This window comes from Balaenoptera borealis (assembly GCF_965194805.1).
Source record: "Balaenoptera borealis genome assembly, chromosome: 8".
NCBI lineage: Eukaryota > Metazoa > Chordata > Mammalia > Artiodactyla > Balaenopteridae > Balaenoptera > Balaenoptera borealis.
Window position 1 is genome coordinate 58,981,400 of NC_138865.1, and position 19,149 is coordinate 59,000,548.

A 19,149-nucleotide genomic window follows, 5' to 3' on the forward strand; every position below is an offset into this window, starting at 1 on the left:
CCTTTCAACTGCATGCACCGACTTAGTCCTCAATTTGTGGGCTGCCACGGGCAAAAAGGGTTTTCTGGTCTCATCCTTCTCCCAGCCTGTGCACATTACCAAACCACAACATAAACTCACCACAATCAGCAGTCTCCGCTCAAGGGAGGCTTCCGCTGGGAACACTGGGACATTATGTGTCAAAAATTAGGAAAGCTGCCCAAAGAACCTTGTAACTGTAGAGGAATAACCTCTACCTGGACTTTCTTTTTGGGTCTGATGGTGCCACTTCTAACTTGAGAAAACAGCGGATTGAGGTGGGACTCTGGAGTCAGATTTGCTTGAGCTTAATTCCTGGCTGTTTTAGTTGTTTGAAGAGTAGCCCTGGGCAAGTTTTCTTATCTGAAAATGGGGATAATAATAGTACCTATCCCACAGTGTTTATTGCAAGGAGGAAATCCACATATGGTATTGAGAACACTGCTGGATATGTAAACAAATGCCCATTGACTGTTAGCCTTACTATTATCTTATTACTCTTTACCCACAAGGTATTTGCTGATGGAGGAGAGGATATGAGAACGTTTAAGCACATACAGCGTATGAGACACTGGTGCTTTGCGTAACTAATTGCATTGATCCTCACTAGGACCCTTTCCAGTGCAGGGATCGGCTTTATGTGTATTTCAGTGTCTTGTGTCCTCAACAAGACATAAAGTGTATGATTTTCAGAAACTTATATTTTAGTTGGGGACGCAGGCTATACTTGGCAATATGTACCCAAAATGACCCACATAAGAAAAAATAAACAAACAAAATCTGAAACTGTTTTTTAGTTTTTTGTGTAAAACATGTTGTCTTAATCTCATATTTCTGTATATTATAGCAGAGTCTCTGCATGTAGTAGGTGATCGATCAACATTATTGAATTCCTCTGTTTTTTGAACAGTTTGTCATTTTAGAATCGGGAACTCTCAAGGAAGAAAAGTTAAGAAGTTAGCAGCATCAAACCATAAACTCACATGAAAGTAAAGAAAAAAAAAAAAAAGCTCAAGTTTTGAAAGTATTTGTAGGTTAACGGTGAACTAGAGATATTTTCTGAACACACCAACTTTGGTTCACCAGTCACTTAAGAGTGGCCTGATATTATACAGCTATGTGACTTTGAGTCTCCTGATAACTAATTAAACAATGGCTAAAAATTCCTATATGTCTTTTGCGCAGAATTATCATAATGGTGAGAAAATCTTCTGCCTTAAAAATGTCCAAGAAGTATGTATATGTAGGCACCTATATATATATATATATATATTTCAGGTGAGTACTGGGGAAAGGACAGCATTCAAAATATACCATGAAAGAGACATTAGAGGTTCTTCTGTTATGATGGGGATTTAAAAAAATGAAGTAGAAATTATTGGTGTGGCGGCCCTGAGTGTGTGGACTTATAATTAAAGCTAGAAAGCCTGGGCCTTGAGTGAATAAGCGCTATGAGTATAATGTGTGCCACCGGTCTATGTCAGCGTTACGGAATTCATCTTCCACCTCTGAATTATCTCTCGGCAGAGGCAATGTTGGATTCATCTGAAGCTTAGAATTACGGAACGGTAATCACTGCCAGTAATGATTATAGGATAGTACACCAGGCCTACTGTGTCTCTCAAACTGAGCTTAAGATTGTGGGACACCCTAAAAGAGAAAAATCCAATGACCTCATTATGCAATGTTTGGCAGCTGTGGACACAGCATTTTAGCTGGGACTTAAGTTTAAGAGAGAAAAACAGGACAGAGACAATATACATCTTGCGAGATCTAGCTGTACTTCGGAAGCATTTTACCTTTGTTTGTAATTCAAGTGTTTTGTACACTCCTACCACGAGCAAACTGGGTGGCTGGAGTTCCATGCAGCGCCTCTCTCCCCCCGACCCTCCCTCCTTTTCGTCAGCCCTTGGAACTTGCAGTCACTATGGGTTTGGTCTCAATTTGTACAATTAAGTGGGTTTTGTGCTATGTATGTTTGCCGTAGAAGGGTATAAAACTTTTTTTTCCCCCCCTCAAATTTGTTACTTTAATGATGTAAGAGAAGCATAGCCCCTTAACGAAAGAGAAGGAAGCAAATGAAATATTTTTTTTTGGTTTTCACTTTGCATACACGTGTGCTTTGCCAGAGACTCCAAATCCAGGTCAAAATCATGCGTTGCAAATGGGAAAATGTGGCCTTTGCTCATGCTTCTCTGTAGTATATTTCCCTATAGTGAGGTCTTCTTACTTTACTTCCCCCCCCCCCCCCCCCCCCCACAAAATTACGCGAGTCTCTCTCACGGGCAGCAATCGTTGTGGGCATAGGCGTCACTGAAAAATGGAGGCGAGTGGAATTCGGAAAAGACCCCTGTCACCACTTTTTAACTGGGAGCCTTGCAGTATTACTTTGTAGTTCGTTTTTCAAGCAGCTCTTTAAAAAAAAAAAAAAAAAAACAGTTGTGGTAGCAGGACTTCTTTCTGTGGGAAATGTGCGTCTTGGCTCCCTCAGAGGCCGCCGTGGGCCCGCCCGGCCGCCGCTGCCCTCTGCCCTTGGCGAGGCGGGCCGGGCCGGCGACATTTCAGGAGGCCGCTTGGCAGCCATTTTAGATCCTGCCCGCGCGCAGGGCTCCTGGCTGCCAAGAGCTGCCGCCGCTCCGTGCCAAGACACTCTTGGCAGTGGAGATAAACTTTGTAGAGATACACAGTCCAGAAATATCTTATAATTACAAAGCACAGGGGGCAGAATGTTTTTACAATACAGCTGTGCTAATGTAAACATTTAATTTGGCAGCCTTCTCCACCCACTTTTCAATTAACCGGGTTTATGCAGATACTCTAGGTCTGTAATAAACTTTATTGCTACTTCTCTTAGAGTACAGTTTATGAAACACAGATTGGAGGGGTTTTTTTTTTTTGGGGGGGGGGTGGTTCCATCCATTTAGGAAAGCACATGGTGAAGTTGTGTTGCCATGAAGGGGAAGCGTAAGCTTTCTGTCTCAAAAACTGCCACAGGCCTGGCTTAACTGAAACAATGGCTTTAAGGGAAAAAATGTGGAGGTGTGTCCTTTGGCTTCTAAAGGCTGCGAGAGGATATTAATAGAAAGAGGTAAAATCACTTATACGGCTACAAAAAGACACTTGTGTTGGTGATCATTAAAAAAGATAAATGTCCCCTGCAATGCATGAGACTGTTTCAGAGATAAATTCCCAATAACAGTTCTTACAGATATAATTATAATAATTGTGTAATCGCCGTGATAATTATTCTTATAGAGTGAAAGAAATAATTTTCTATCTAAAGTAGCATTCAACTGTTCAGCTCGCAGAGCTAGTCAATAGATCCTTTTCAGCTAACCTAAAAAATGGTAGAGGTCATACAGTTTTAAAGCTAAATTTGGTTTTAATTGACATTGTGAAAAGGAAATTTTTTCATAAGGAATATGACATCACATTTCAGGATATCTCTTTGCACAGATTTGCTTACACATTTCTCAGATAAATTAGAGAACACCGTATAAGTGCCATACATAAGAATAGTTTTTTTTTTTTTTTTTTTTAAAGACAGATAACGATTTTCAACTTGTATTTTCATGTCTTACCATTTAGAAACTTTGCCTTGGTTGTGGTTTTTCAAAATTAGCTTTTTATTTCGCGTAATGATGGATTTCCATAATAGAAAACCATTCTTATAGTATTTTCCTCTCAGGACTCCTTTTGAGTCCCTCCTTTAATCTGGCTCCGTCATCATTCAATCTATGGGTGTGACCATAAAGTAATTTTCAATCTGAAGTTGTATTTGACTGTTCAGCATCCAAAGCTCGTCAACAGATCCCTTTCAGCTATCCTGAGAGACGGTGGAGGTCAGAGAATTTTAAAGCTGTGGTCTCAGTATTTTATAGTCTTGTTATTTTATGCTCCCGTAGCTATTTTGCTGTATCACCTTTAGGCATTCTGCTCATCACAGCTAAACGAGGCATTTAGAAGGGCTCTTATTCTCTCTGATGTTTTACTCGTTAAAAACAAAAATCAAGCAAAAAAAATGTTTGTCTCACAGCTAAATCTGTGTGTATCATGTTAATTTTATTTTCAAAATGTGATAATTGAGGGACTTCCGTGGTGGCGCAGTGGTTAAGAATCCACCTGCCAATGCTGTGGACATGGGTTCGAGCCCTGGTCCAGGAAGATCCCACATGCCGCGGCGTAACTAAGCCCATGCGCCGCAACTATTGAGCCTGTGCTCTAGAGCCTGCGAGCCACAACTACTGAGCCCATGTGCCACAACTACTGAAGCCCGCGCACCTAGAGCCTGTGCTCCGCAACAAGAGAAGCCACCGCAGTGAGAAGCCCATGCACCGCAACAAAGAGTAGACCCCGCTCACCACAACTAGAGAAAACCCGTATGCAGCAACGAAGACCCAATGCAGCCAAAAATAAAAATAAATAAATAAGTAAATAAAATTTTTTAAAAATGTAATAATTGAGGATACTGCTTATTTATAAATTTTAAACAGAGCTCATTTTACCTACTAGTAAGTGATGAAATTCAGCACAATGCGGATTAAATTGTAAGCTGCATGAAGAGAAGAACAAATCATGTTTTGTTCTCTTTGTAGACTGAGCCCCAGAGATGGTACATGGAACACTATAGGCGCTCAATCTTGTGTTTTGTTTTGTTTTGTAAACAAACAAATGGGTAAATCTGGTAAGTACAAGTCAGAATCCTAAATATTGAGTTTTAATTAATTGTATAAACTGGTAGGTCATTGTGAAGATTTTCTATAGACTGCTTTGTCTTTCTTTGGGGAATTAAAGCTCTTTGTCTCAGTTTCTTCATGGATGGTATATCCAAGATAACATCCTTTCTGCAGCTTAAGTGAACCCAGAATTATACAGGGTGAATGCAATATAAGGAGGTCACAGTCTTATGCAGGGAAGCAGCATATAAGCAACCAACCATAATGCAGTGTTCAAGTCCTATATTGGAGACATGAGCAAGCTGTTGTGGGCCCTGGGGTGGGGTGGCCTCCTTAGGAGGGAGAAAGTAAGGTTCAGAAAAGAAAGACAAAATTCAAGGGCTTTGAAAGATGAATTAAGAGTTTGTTTAGCTGTGAAGAAGGGATATTTCAGAAATAGAAACCATATGGGCAAAGGCACAGCGACCTGCAGTTGTACCGCGTATTCTAGGAACTTCTAGAGTGTAGTAGCGTTTACGTGTTGGGAAGTTGGGCATAGATGGAAGAAGGGGTGAAAGAAGAAGGTTGTCTGATGGCTGTAGTGAGCGATGAGGCTAGGCTGGGGCCAGATGATGAAGAGCAGGTCATGGGTTGTTCTGGGCAATCAGGAGCCATGAAGTGTTTTAAGGTTTGAAGTGATGTGATTCCTGGTGGAAGTGCAGAGATTGGAGCCTGGCTTCATTGTGAATGATAAATCCTAATGGCCTGAGGAGGCTGAGGCTATTGTCAGAGGACACATGAAGCCTCAATGAGGGATTTTAGCAGCATTTCAGAAGGAGATGAGCGAGTGAACGTAGGAGATAGAGTCTAGGCCAACAGTTGAATGTGAGGCTTTAGGCAGATGGGGTTTCCAGACGCCTGAGTTTTCAGCCTGGGCCACTGAGTGGGTATGGGTACCCTTAATTGGTACGGATGGGGGCACTGAGAGTGTGCCCGGATTGTGCACTAGCAACACGGGGAGAGACGTTGCAGTTAAAAAGAGAGGTTAGGGCTAGAAATTGAGATTTAGAGTCCCCTGCAATTGGGTGATATTTGTAAACATGGAGCTGGTTGAGTTTGTTCAGGGGGAACAAATGAAGACAAGATGGGGGGCCACTCGGTGGGATGTCTTAGGTGTCACCAACATGTAAGAGGTCTACAGATGAGGAGATAGCCATAGAGATTGGAAAGAAGCTCCAGAAAGACAGGCTTAGAACTAGGAAGGATTGGTTTCCCAAAGGAAAAGGGAAGGAGAATTTTTAAAAGTTGGGGATACTTAGTGTCCAAAGACAATTAGGTGGAGTTTGGGAAGTTCAAGGTAAGTGGCAGCTTATAGAAATAGTAATTTTGGAGTTAGGACACATCTAGACTTATTGACTCTGAGAGCTTGGTATTGGGCATAAAGATTATTATTAATATTTGCTTGTTTTAAATGGTGATCAGGGAGTATTAAGTTTTGCCCTTGTCTTTTACCCCTCAGCATGTAACTTCACCAAAACAGATTCGGTCAGACTGTGGTCCTGGGTTGCTTAAAGGATGAATGTTCTGCAGACCTTAAGAAATATCTGGCAGAAAGCAATGGATTATGTTTATTTGTAATCTCTTCTTCTAATTCTGAGGGAAATTTGCATTTTTTTCCATCTAACTTCACCATCGGCTACTCTATTGAAAGAAGCAGAAGCTACTTTGAAATTTTTGTGTGAGTTTTGGAGAAGGCATGAACAATTTCATAGAATATAAAAGGAAATTTGCCCAACCACTGAGCACACCCTTTTAATTGCTCTTACCAAGCCTTCAGACATTCCCCTGGGGGGAAATTACACTCCCAGTTCCAGGTCCCAGAATTCACCATGTTTACAGCAGCAGTGAGGGGCAATTTATTTGCACAATCCCTTCTGTACCCTTCTCCCTGTGTGACTCCCCACTTGAGCAGTAAAAGACTCCAAAAATGGTGATATTATACTAGTACATACAGATTCTACTAGAAAATATGTTTGCGCCGACTAACATGTAAGTAAAAACAATAGCCTACTGCAAACTGGGTGCAGCTCTGCGGTCTCCTGGGATATCTCAATGGGTTTTGTTAATTCCTTTTTTTAAATGCCTGTTGCCTTCAAATGTACTGAGGTCCATCCTCAGTACGCAATGTCGACTTCAGAGTTTCCTCTGAATGAAAATAAATGAGCAAGTAGAACGCTTGGGAGTTAAAATTGAAAGCATGAACATACATGGCCCTTTCAAAAAGCAAAATGTACTGGACTCCAGTTCATCTTTACTTGGTTTTATCTCTCCAGCCCTCAACCATCCTAAGATGCTGCTTCACCACTTCCTCAAGGAAGCACAAACAGGAGCAAATCAAGTTTCCGAAAGTAAAGTTGGATCCTGTTTAAGTAGATTAGGGTCTGGCATACCATTTAACTTTATCAGGCATTTAAAGTGCAGGATGTACACTGTAGCCGGCTGTGACTTGCCAATTAGCTGGGCTTTCCCCACTGTTTCTGGTTTGGCAGGGATGAGGGTGGTTCACCCTGCCGCACTGCTGCCTGCCAAGGACACATGGCCAGTTCCCGGCTTCCTGTCTTCCTCTTTGTGTCCTGGCCTGGCCTTCCAGGGAGCTGCCAAGACACCGTTGCCAAAAATCTTCCTTCGGAAAGGTCAAGCAACCTCAAGTCACCTATGCCAATATTTGTGTTTTCTTTTAAATCCTTCTGTGCTCGACTTGGAGAAAAGCGTACAGCTGAACATGCAGAGAGTGGAACCTGGGGTCACTTTGGATCACTTGGATAAAGCAACAGAACCCAAAGAATCCCTTGGCCAGTCAGGGTATGATGTTTCTAGTAGAATTCTATTTAAAGCTCTGTGAAGTGTGATAGAGTTCAGAATGGTTCAATGTGGATTTGGATTTAGTTTGCTTTTTAGGATTCACTCTACGCATGTGATTTTTGGCTGTAGCTAACTGCTGGTGCAACCCATGGCAGGGAGAGAGAGATTAAAATGGAAATTGGTCTTGGCTTGAGGACTGCATTTTTGTTTGTTTGTTTTTTGTTAGGACTCTGTAGTCGCATGCTACTTTTTGCTTTCCGGTTTGTGAGAAAGCATCCTTGTAAGCAGTGTGAGAACAGTGCACAAAGGAGTTAACCTGGGGTGCCTGTTGAAAGTGCCAGTTCTTGGCCCCAGCACTGCTATAGGAATCACAGCCACTGGGGGTGAGGTCCAGGAATCTGAATTTTTAACAGGCATCTCAAATGATTCTGATGCTCACTAAAACTTGTAGACTGAAGGTGTCACTGATTGTGAAATGAAGATAAGGCAAGTAGCATTATTGTCACCAAACAGCAAATGGTCCCACATGTTTCCTTCAGTTGATCTTCTGGGAGACCTAGATCTTTTTCTTTTTTTTTTTCAACTTCTACTCTTTTTATTTATTTTTTTATACAGCAGGTTCTTATTAGTTGCCCATTTTATACATATTAGTGTATATATGTCAATCCCAATCTATTGGGAGACCTAGATCTTAATTTGAATCTTTAGATTGTATGCAAACCAACAACAACAAATGCTTTTCAGAAGATAGAAATTAAAAAAAAATACTAATAAGAAACATTAAATAAATGCCCCTTATTTGAACCCTAAATTTTAAGATTTTTTTAAAAAATTAATTAATTAATTAATTAATTTATTTTTGGCTGTGTTGGGTCTTCGTTTCTGTGCGAGGGCTTTCTCCAGTTGCAGCGAGCGGGGGCCACTCTTCATTGCGGTGCGCGGGCCTCTCACTGTCGCGGCCTCTCTTGTTGCGGGGCACAGGCTCCAGACGCGCAGGCTCAGTAGTTGTGGCTCACGGGCCCAGTTGCTCCAGGGCATGTGGGATCTTCCCAGACCAGGGCTCGAACCCGGGTCCCCTGCATTGGCAGGCAGATTCTTTAACCACTGCGCCACCAGGGAAGCCCTAAATTTTAAGATTTTTAAAAAGGTTTTTCCCCGTGACACACAGGGCCACCACAGGTTGTATGTAGAACAACTCTAGCTGTCTTCCCCGCTGCAGTCCACACTGTGATGTTCCTTGGAGTTCTGTAGTGTGATGGACCTAGAGATACCTCTCATCAGAAGAAAGTTTCATGTCGCTAATATTTCAAAATGCAAGGCAGTTTTTTCCTTTATTTTGAAAAGATTCCATTGGAGGAATGTGGAGAACTGAGCCACCTACTAATTCTCATGGCTGTTGTCATTTAATAGGGGAAACACTGTATGTTCTGCCTGTAGATTCAAGGAAAGTACAACATAGCCCCAATATTCTCTTTTGGCTTTTCATGTAAAATTGTCCATAGCATTTCTGTCCTAAGCTCAGTTTAATTTTCTTATATCTTGTGATATGCTACCACTGTTGGTAAGGATGGTACAGCCTTGAACTTTTTTTTGTTCTTTGTTTTATAGCATTCCTAGAGTTAGGCCCAGGTTACCTTTGTAATTTTGCCTTTTTTTCCCCTAAATTATTTCCAAAATTTGCTGAAAAGCTGCAGGCTCAGGGACACCTCTGCCTTTCTGACATGACTAACAAACACTCCACTAATGTGGAACACATGTTCTGTCCAAGTTTACATATAGCCTTGCGTTCCACATTTGCAACTTCAGCATCTTCCATTGAAAAGAAACAGCATATTTTTCCTTAAACTCCCCCTTTGCTTCCCCTTGAACCATAGTCTTTTATAACAGTAATAAGGAAATGTGGTTATGGGTATAATTGCCATGAGGCAATTGCACCCTAGAGGACCGACAGAATTTACTTTTCTATATCTGAGGGCTGGGCTCCATCAAGAAGCTCCATTTGCAAATAACTCAATTAGAATAATCACAACAATGTCTTTATTTTTACGGCAACGTTCCCTATAGAGATCAAAGAGCGTTAGAAATGTCCTGTCAGATTCATTGTTCCGATACCCAGTGGACTGGAATAAAAAAGTTTTATTATAGCTCATTTGAGATAGACAGTTGAGGCAGAGAGAGGGGAAGTGACATCCCAGAGGTCGCCAAGAAAGTCAGTAGGGAAACTGCAAAGAAGAATCCAGGTTTCCTTTTACTCTGCAAGTTATCAAGCTACATACCTTCTTTCCTGGCCATTGGAAAGGATGAGAATAAAGCCAACCTCTTTTCAGATTGCAAAATCATGTGGGTGAAAGTGCTTTGAAAATTGTAAGGCATTGTTGCTGTCTGTATCACTGAGTACAAATGGAAGGTGAGAAAGAACCTTACTGTCAGTAGCTAGTTGTTCCAACTCATGTGACGTGGGTTTTGCAAATTCTTGATTGATGGGGCCCAAACTATCAGTCATCCTGATCATCAGTGAAAGACCAGTGAAAACTTACATTTATAATTCTGAATTTAAAAGTACATTTAAGCATCTTATAGCTCTTTACAATTCTTAAACTGCAAAAGTTCCATGAGATTGACAGCAGACTTTGAACCAGTCAAGAAGCTGGTGATCAAAGTTTCTATGGTTAAATAAACTACCTAACGAAGAACTGATTTAAGTATTCTGATTTTTTTTTAAGGTTTTTACTTATAGACTCTATAATTCTGAGGGCAGGTGTGAGGAATTTAGGCCCTATTTTTTAGTGGGAATAGGAGGATTGAGAGTAAAATTGCTACTAATCTCCTAGTCTGATTTCAGAGAGGCTTGGAGGACACATCCTCTGGGGAAGAGACGCAATTAACGCAACGTTCTTAATTACTATTGTTTGCTTGGTGGTTAAAGGTGGCATATTTTGGTGTCAGGCTGTTGGCTCTAAAAGTGTCCTGTGTGCTGGCGTGGGGGAGGGGAGTCCGGAGTGGTAGCGTTCCCTCCCTTGAACAGGAATCCCTTTTCCCAACCAGGAGCTGAAAAATCAGAAATGCCCCAAATTATCAGACCTTGCCTTCTATTGGGAAAAATGAGAAGTTAGGCACAATAGAAATACATGAGGTTTTAAAGCTCTCTCTTTGCTTTTCAAAGTTTTAGAGTAAGTTCCTATTTCTTCCTTCTAACCCACATAAATGGAGCTGTCTTCCACTTATCATAGATCTTCCCTGTCCATCTCATGGGAAGAGTAATGGCCTTGAGACTATCTCATCATCACTGCACCTCTTGTTGTGTCTTATTGCTTAATGAATGTTAAGCTGAAAACAAATCCGGGTAAACAGGGGAACAGAAAATAAAGTTCAACCAATGTGAGCTTGTTCGTAAAATAACGGAGAAAAAAAATCCATCTTTTAGGATCATTTTTAGCATGGCGAATGGACTGAGGAGATAAGTACTGTTCTCTACCAGTTGATTGGATTATATCAGTTAATTTATTCCAGTTTTGGTAATTGCTGGATGATATTAATAGAAAACTTTCAGTAATTATTTTATTATTGTTGGTTTATCCTTTCAAAGGGAAGTTTGAAAACCATTTTCTTTTTTTCTTCCCAAATGTCCTTACCGGATTCCTGGGCTCCTTTTTCCTCTTTTGTGTTGTCTGTTGTATTTTGGTTTTCGTGGTGTGACATACACATCCATAGTACCACGAAAGATTCCTGCTCAGTGAAGAGAGAGTTGAGCAGTGTGGTCACTTTGAACACACAAGGGTCTCTGTGAATGGGAGCCTAATGTGAGGAGGGAGCTTTGGCTTGGGGTCCAGATTGGGGTAACCTAACTTTCAAGTTGGGTCTGGAACGCTGACTTCATTGCCATCACTAATATTGCCATTGAGTCAACAAACCTAAATAGATGAGAATGATGCAGCAGCCCAATAAAAGTCTTCTCATTTGTAGTTTATATTTTCAAGCAAAACCCAGAAATGACCATTTTCTTAGAGATTATTTCTGCTTTATGTCCTTGCAAAATTAGCTAGACTTTTACCCCATCTTTACTTCATTAAAGTGTTCCTTAGATATAGACTCTGCTAGAAAATCGAATATTTTATCAACAAGGTGTAAAATGGCAAGCATCATTTTCTTTTAAGTAGCTGTTGCTCTTTCTTTCATTTCTTAACCAGTGTCACGGGAGGGAGCAGGGCTGTGCCGCCTCAGGCAGGTGACAGAGCTTCGCAGGTTTCATGACGGAAGCTGTAACATTCCAACCTTGCTGTCTTTGTTAGTTGGTTTCAGTTCTGCTTAGGTCAGCGGTACCAAAAGTCCTTCTCCTCTTCCGGGAGCTGAATGGTCCTTTGAAGTAAATTAATGGTTTCAGTCCAAGTCTTGGGCAGAGAGACACCACAATTAGCGCTCCCTGGTACCTGCGTTGGCATTCTCAGCCAACATGCCAAGACCGAAAATTTCTTTCCAGGTCAAGCATAGCACATTATGAAGACACTTAGGGAATGTCACACTAAAAGATTTACTCTTTCCACAAGAAAGAGAGAGACCACGTGCATGCACTGGGTTGAGGTGGTACAGCCCGCCTCCAGTATTAAAAAGTCATTTCCTTATAAACCATTTCAGTGTTATTTTGTTCCATTATATCTGCTGTGACATTTGTAAGTGGATGGAGATTTTCTGTTTATTGGCTTCCAACCAGATCTTCAAAATACATTGTTTGAAGGTGGAGATTACTTCTTCTTTGTACTATCAGCCCATTTGTAGGAGGGTGCCTCTTTACACCTATTTCTGGGCCAGTTACATCTGTCATAATTTCAGTTATCTGCTTGGTATAATGTAAGCAATTCAATTTCATTTGTTTTATCTTGTCTCTGAGTTATATATTCCTATGTGATGGCTCTTAAATCACAGAATCCACATGTAGAGTACATTGGAAGAACTGGGGATAATTTCTTATTTCTTATTGTCTTTTTTTTGGAAGGCAACCTATAGCAAAAGTTTAAGTATAGAATACTGTGTGTGTAGTAGAAAAAAAACCTGGTTAACATTTAGATTCACTTTCTGTCTGGCATTAGGCTTCCTGCCCCTTGTCCAGAGAAATTCAAGGACTGTCTCTATCTCGTGGTCTCAGCATTATTCCTGTAGTTTTCAATGTCTGTGCAATATGTCTACTGTCATGTTATGGAGGTTGTCTCTTAGCTTATTCATTGCACTATAATGTTCTCATTTGAAATAAAATGGAGGGATGGGAAAATGCAAAAAGGAGAAATTATTGCTCATCTTACTTTATGCTCATTTTATGCCTATTTAGACTATAACTCATTTTCTTTTTTCAATAAATATTTATTGAATTAAATTTACAAATTTTGCCTTAAGTGACAAAAATTGACTAAATAGATTTCAGGCTCAGGTTTAAAAAAAATTTAATAAACAGTGATTTTCAGTTGATACCCTCTCCATATGATGTTTGGTGGTAACTATCACAAACCAGGGCACTAATGTTTAAGAAACATGAAAATACAACTTTCGGGGTGGGGGTGTGGGAAAGTTCAAAATGATTGAGAGGAAACACAGGGACGTGGTATTACAGTGCAGTGCTGGCAACTTGAGCACACCCACCAAGCACTGGTGCCATCCTGTTAAAGTTTCATCAGAAAAAGGTGGCACCATGTGAATTGATGCTTTATGTTTTCTGCAATGTCACTTCCCTCTAGTGGGGGGTTATCTAACACACTGTAAAATATCAAGCATATCCATACTGCTTGCATTTGTGATTGTAACGTTTTAGTATTGTGAGTTCATATACTTCCCTATACATACAAACATAAACATTTTTGTTATCTCCTATTTGTGGAGTGTTCTAGTAAAACACCATAGATTATGCAGTTCTGATTGAAGAAAATACTTCTGTCTATTTTTATTTTATGACTTTTCCAATGTGAAAACGCTAGACATCAAGTGAGTGAACTATTTCCTAGAGAAAAAAGAGTAATGCTGAAATTATTTCTCTTTTCAAATATATATTATTCTTATGTTGATATATGTTGGTTTATATTTAAGACAACTTTTTTATTATCTCCACATGATATTGTTAGATATTCAGATAATTGATAAGCAACTCAAAGTTGTTTATGAGATAGAAATAAATGTACAACGTTCTATAAAAGTAATCAGGCTCATAAATTGATCCAGTCAAGGAGCAGACAGTCATGTCTGTAGGAAAATCACATACACAAGGAAAAACCCAGGTCTCATGTTAATTGTTAAAAGTTGGATGGAAAGACTAACTCTGAGTAGGTAAAAAGAAGAAATAGTAAACCTGGATGGGTGGGTATGAATAGCAGAGGATCTGCTGGAAGAGATGGATTTAGAGGTTGGCATTGAAAATCTAATTAATTAATCTTTTTTAATGTTGATTATCTTTGTCAATATCGTGCATTATAAAACACACTGGGGTATAGCATTTTGTACTGCATACTGAGCGGTGACAGTGCTTTGTCACCTTTTTTAATGAAAATCATAACAATGACTTGAAATTTATTAATATTCTACATGGATTATATTTAGTCCACTACCGCTAACTCTATTACCTGACATCTATTTTAGAGTGATGAATATGTCAAAAAGTACATGTATCCATCAGGATCCAGAAAAATAGAGCTCCTACCAGAGTCCACTAGAAAGAATTACCTAGGGGAGACCAGTTACAGTGATGTTAGAACAGGTAAAAACCCAAATGGGCAGTGAGGCAACCCAGACATTAGCATCTGTAGGAACCCACTACTGCAACTAAGGCTGGAGGGATAAGGGGAGGAGGTGGTGTTGCCAGAGCCCTTGGAGACCACAAGGAGAGTGGCCCACCCTGTGGAAGCTAGAACACAAAGGAGACAGCCATTGCTTGGATACCTGTTGAAGTACAGAGAAGAGAAGAAACACCTCCCTTTCTCCTATCTTCCCACTCTCCAAGTTCCACAACTCCCACCAGAGCCTCCCATTGGATGGCTCTAATTTGAAGCCAGTTGTTAACGAGCTGGGAAATGTAGTTTGCAGGAACAGAGTGAGGGATGTCTTGGAGGACAAATTATCACTACATGACAATTCTGATTTTGGAGATGGGGTGGGGAGATGGAATTGATGTAAGGTTCAAAGCATTAATTTTGTGGGAGGGATTAAGTTTGCAGGATATTATCCAAAGCCTTATCATACTAGTTTTTCTTACTGGCATTGAGTTACTAAATTTTTTTTTATCCTACCGGAAAATTTAGTTTATGTTTTTTCATCAGAGTATTATTAGATGCTTTTGAAAATTCTCCATGAATGATCTTGTTGGTTAATTTTCAATTGTTAACATACTGTAAATGTCAGCATGTCAGGAAGTATTCGATCTTCTCTAATTAGAGCCAGTCTTTAAAACCTAAAACAACAGGTGACAGGCTCAGTTGTTCTGATGGCAATTGGTAGCTCTGACAAAAAATTATAATCACCCTCTCCTTCTCCATCTTTTGGAGGTGTCAAGAATGGACCAGGAAAAGTTCAACTGCCCTTGTCTACAACTTGGAAATAATGATGTGGTTTCTTGGTTCTTTTGTGATTTTTGGGGGGAGGTTGGGTATGCAGCATAGCTTGTAGTTTGTTGTTTGACTGGAAGGCAATGTCATTTTTGAAATGGCAGCATAATAATCAATTTGGAAAATTGAACATTAGCCGTGTGTAATGTTATGTGCAGTGAAAATAATCTTTGTGAGCATGGGAGGAGATGAGTCTACAGTGAAGAACTTGACGTTGGTCTGTGTTAAAATTTTGTCACATCTGGAAGGCATTTGATGTATAAAATTACATAGGTTTGATACCATTCAGGGTTAAGACATATGGATGGGGCATAATGCAGAAACTTGTTCTTTTTCGTACTCTTTAGGTATAGCTTAGAGATTTTTGAATCATAAGGAGTCCATTTGAATCTCCATTAAAGATAAACTGAGTAAAATGACAAAATGGAAGGAATTTTGAGCACAAGGGTCACAGCTCTGTGCTCTTATACTCTCGATTCCCTTCTTTAAAGTGGATTAAGCAAGTGGGCATGCCTCTCATCATTTTTTCTCATTTTCCAAATAACCATAGTAATGGACAGTGGATTCCATAGTAGGCTGCTATAATAAGCTTTTTATTATTCTTGTTTAAAGTTACCTGTATTTTTAACTTTCCTCTTAAAATGATCATTTGAAAAAAGACTGCCCCATAAAATTATAACAAATCTTCATATTCCTGTTGAGTTATAAACTTTTCAGAGTTCTTTCAAACATATTATTCCACTTATTAGAATAATCCTGACCCTTCTCTTGAAAAAAAAGAAGGAAAAGTCATGTTCGTTAGCCATTTTTTGGTTTTTATTTTACCAGTAAAATTGAGTTACTTTCCTCTCATGCACAGTTTTCATTTGCAGGAGGAAGTGACTATCTCCTCATTTGTTTCCTCATTTTATCCTTTAAAAAAAATTTCACATGATGTATTATTCAAGTAGTTTTATTCCTGGTAAATTAGCTTTTGTCCTGAAACCATGGGGACAGAAGTTCTTTGAACCACTTATCAAGGAACTGTTAGGACATTTAATACCATTATCTACCACATCAGCAAGCTTCCTGTTTCATCAAGTGACTTCTCTGATTTTTTTCCCTCCAATATTATGATAAAATTATTTTATAAACAAAAGCAGTAATGAACGCCTGACGTACAAATCTACTTTACCATGGTAGAAATATATTATCTCTATCTTACTCTATTACTCTGCTCTGTATTATACACCTTTGATTAAATACATACATTTATTTTTGTATGAATACATCATCATAGACTTAAGAGCCATGATTTAATAGTAAAGCAAGGGTGACTTATTAATGACATACAACTAGTAGGGTATGTAAAAAACCCACCGATTTCTTTTCTCTAAGCTCATATAATGATTTAAACATTTTAACGATTTGGCGAAGTATCTTTTTACCTTAAATAATGCAGAAATCTGTTGAGGTAAAACATTTCGTTTTAAGAACACATGCCAATGAATAAATGAGCACAGGAAAAAATAAGGATATGACTTTTTGGTCATTGACTGAATCAGTTGCTAAATTTATATTTGTAGAGAGTTCACAGACACTTAAAAATAGTCTATATGTAGGTAATAACCAAACAAGTAAAAATCATGATTGGCATTACTGCCAATTTAATTATAATTTCAGAAAGATGAAAAGTATTTTAAGTGATATCAGCCATCAAGGGGTCTTGTTCACTGTAAAGAGTGGTCCTTTATTCAGCAGATGTAAACGCCAGGCAGTGAATAAGGCTAACATGTATCTTGACTCATGAATTTTACACTCCAGCAGGAGACCTGTACACTAACGCAGAAGTTAAATTACCTGCGTTGTTAATGTTTTCAAGGGGAAGTATACAGTGAAAACGGAAGAGGACTAACTAGGAGGGGTTTTTTTTTGGTGGGGGTGGGTGGGTGTGAGTGTGGGAAATTAAACCTTAAAGTATATTAAAACAAATCTTAGCCTTTCCGCACAAATATTTGTGCATATTTTCACTGTTGTATAAAGTTATTTTTTTCCTCTTATTCCTGTTGGAAATGACTAAGGCTAAAAACTCCTACCTTTTCTTATTGGGTTTTAAGTGATTGGGCAAGATATAAACTGATTCAGGCATGAAGTGGTTTGCTTAGGGTCAGAGCACAAGTGTTGGCAGTTACTGAATGGAACCCAGGAGTTCTGACTCTCCAGACAGTTGTGAGAAAACACGTCCTGCTCCCTGAGAAGAAAGATTGCCAACAAAATATTAGAAAGTCTTATGTCTGGCTTTAATCTAGATAAACAATATTGTATTAAGTTTGGGGGAAATACAAAAACCGACGTAGCACAGAAGGGCCATGTATGCCCAGAATGTGCTAGGTGTAGGACTTAGAATAATGCATGAAGACCCCAGGACAAAATAAAGCAGATAAGTAAGTTACTGTGCCAGGCAGTGTAACCAGTGCTGTTCAGGACTTCGGGGGTAAAAGAGCATTTATTTTCCCCTGCTTTCCTTTCAAGAGAAAATTTCAATAGGATCACAAATGTTGCATTTGGTTTACGTTGAAATTTTGCATTGATTTTTCAATTTGCCTCCACAATTATGCTCTTGAGTCTGATGACATTCTGGTTTTCATTTTCAGATTCATATTTCACCAGCATTCTCTTTGCACTACATACCTTGCTATAAAATGCAGGTTTCGTGGTTTCCAAGGGAAAAAAAATTATATTACATAGTATGGCTGAAATCCACAATGTCTCCCAGATGGGAAAGACAGAAAATTCATCTCATCTTTTCCTCCTGGATCTGGTGGGGTTTTGGAAAGGACTTCATTGTTTTCATGTGGCAGAGTGCATTGGCAAATTGTTTTTTAAAGTACGCAGTGGCGTGTTCATCTCATATTATAAGATATGGGCAGCATTTAGGAAAGATTATAAATCTTACAACTCTCCTCAGAAACTTAAAATACAGCTGGAAATGTTTTGCTTCCAACAAACATGCAATCTTCATAAAATTGGAAAAGAAATGTTTTGAATAAATAATGTTTTGGTTTATTTCTCTCTAGTGCTAGATCTATTTTTTTAGTCAAAATCATGCCATAAAACTCCTCCTTCTTCTACGCTAACACCCTTGCCTCTGTATTTATATTTTGCTGGTGCATCTAAATTTTTTTTCATTTTTAAAGTATGCCAGATTGCTTTGCCTTGTTTTTAAAGATAGAAAACTGGATTTGCTTCCAGGGACTCTTTCCCTAACTAGGCCAGTTTAAAAACTAAACAGGGATTGAGTCAGTTAATTAATTTAAATGAGATTACAAATCAAAAACATATTACGCAATCTTGATTTAATTACCACGTTTTATTTACTTAATTGAAAACACACTGTAGAAAGTTTGCAATCTTGACAATGACCAGTATGGTATCTTTACATTCTATAGGCTAACGGCTTCAAAAACAAGAAGTTTAGACGATCCTGGTTGTGACCTTTGGTTTACTCAATCCCTGGATCAGTAGAGAGTCATTGAACTTAATCTGAGGCCAGAAAGGTCAGATACGATTATCCCTGCTTTCATTTGCGGGAGTTTGGTCCTAGTTAATGAAGCAATACAAACCTCTAGTTAGACATGTTGGCAGGTTTCACACTTTTTGTGCAGGGGTCTTCCCATCTGCATTGGTGAATATTCCCCTGGCATGAACAGATATGCTCTCAAATGGGTGTGTGATTTTCTTTTTTTCCCTGAAATTTCAGTGCCCTATGGTTTTGGCTAATTCCTTGTGAACAAATCTTGGTCTTGAGCCCAAACAAATCCGTATTTTAATCCTCGCAATATGATGCTTTGAACCTAATGCTCCTGTTAAGCAGAAAAAGGTGGCTCTTTAAAAGAAAGTTTAATAATAGAACTAGTAGAATGTGTAGGGATAAGAAATAGAGGGTACAGTACCTGTCTATTCTCTTGTTCTGTATTTTTCTTTGGTTAAATAAGTTACTTTATCTGTAAGGAGCCTCAACATAGCAACCTCTTTTAAATCTCTGAGTTTTGCTGTAT

At 39.1% G+C, this 19,149-nt stretch overlaps 1 protein-coding gene across 12 annotated transcripts in view; it reads left to right on the plus strand.

Annotated features, from left to right (window-relative positions):
• NFIB (nuclear factor I B) overlaps nucleotides 1–19,149 on the plus strand; it is a 235,700-nt gene that overhangs the window by 107,455 nt on the left and 109,096 nt on the right. The window contains exon 1 of one of the 12 annotated variants that reach the window (XM_082401655.1): nucleotides 7,517–7,535. The exons of the other annotated variants lie outside the window; for them this stretch is intronic. The gene's annotated coding sequence lies outside the window, so the exon portion shown is untranslated. Of the gene's footprint in view, nucleotides 1–7,516; nucleotides 7,536–19,149 lie in introns of those variants that run through there. 12 annotated transcript variants of the gene reach the window in all.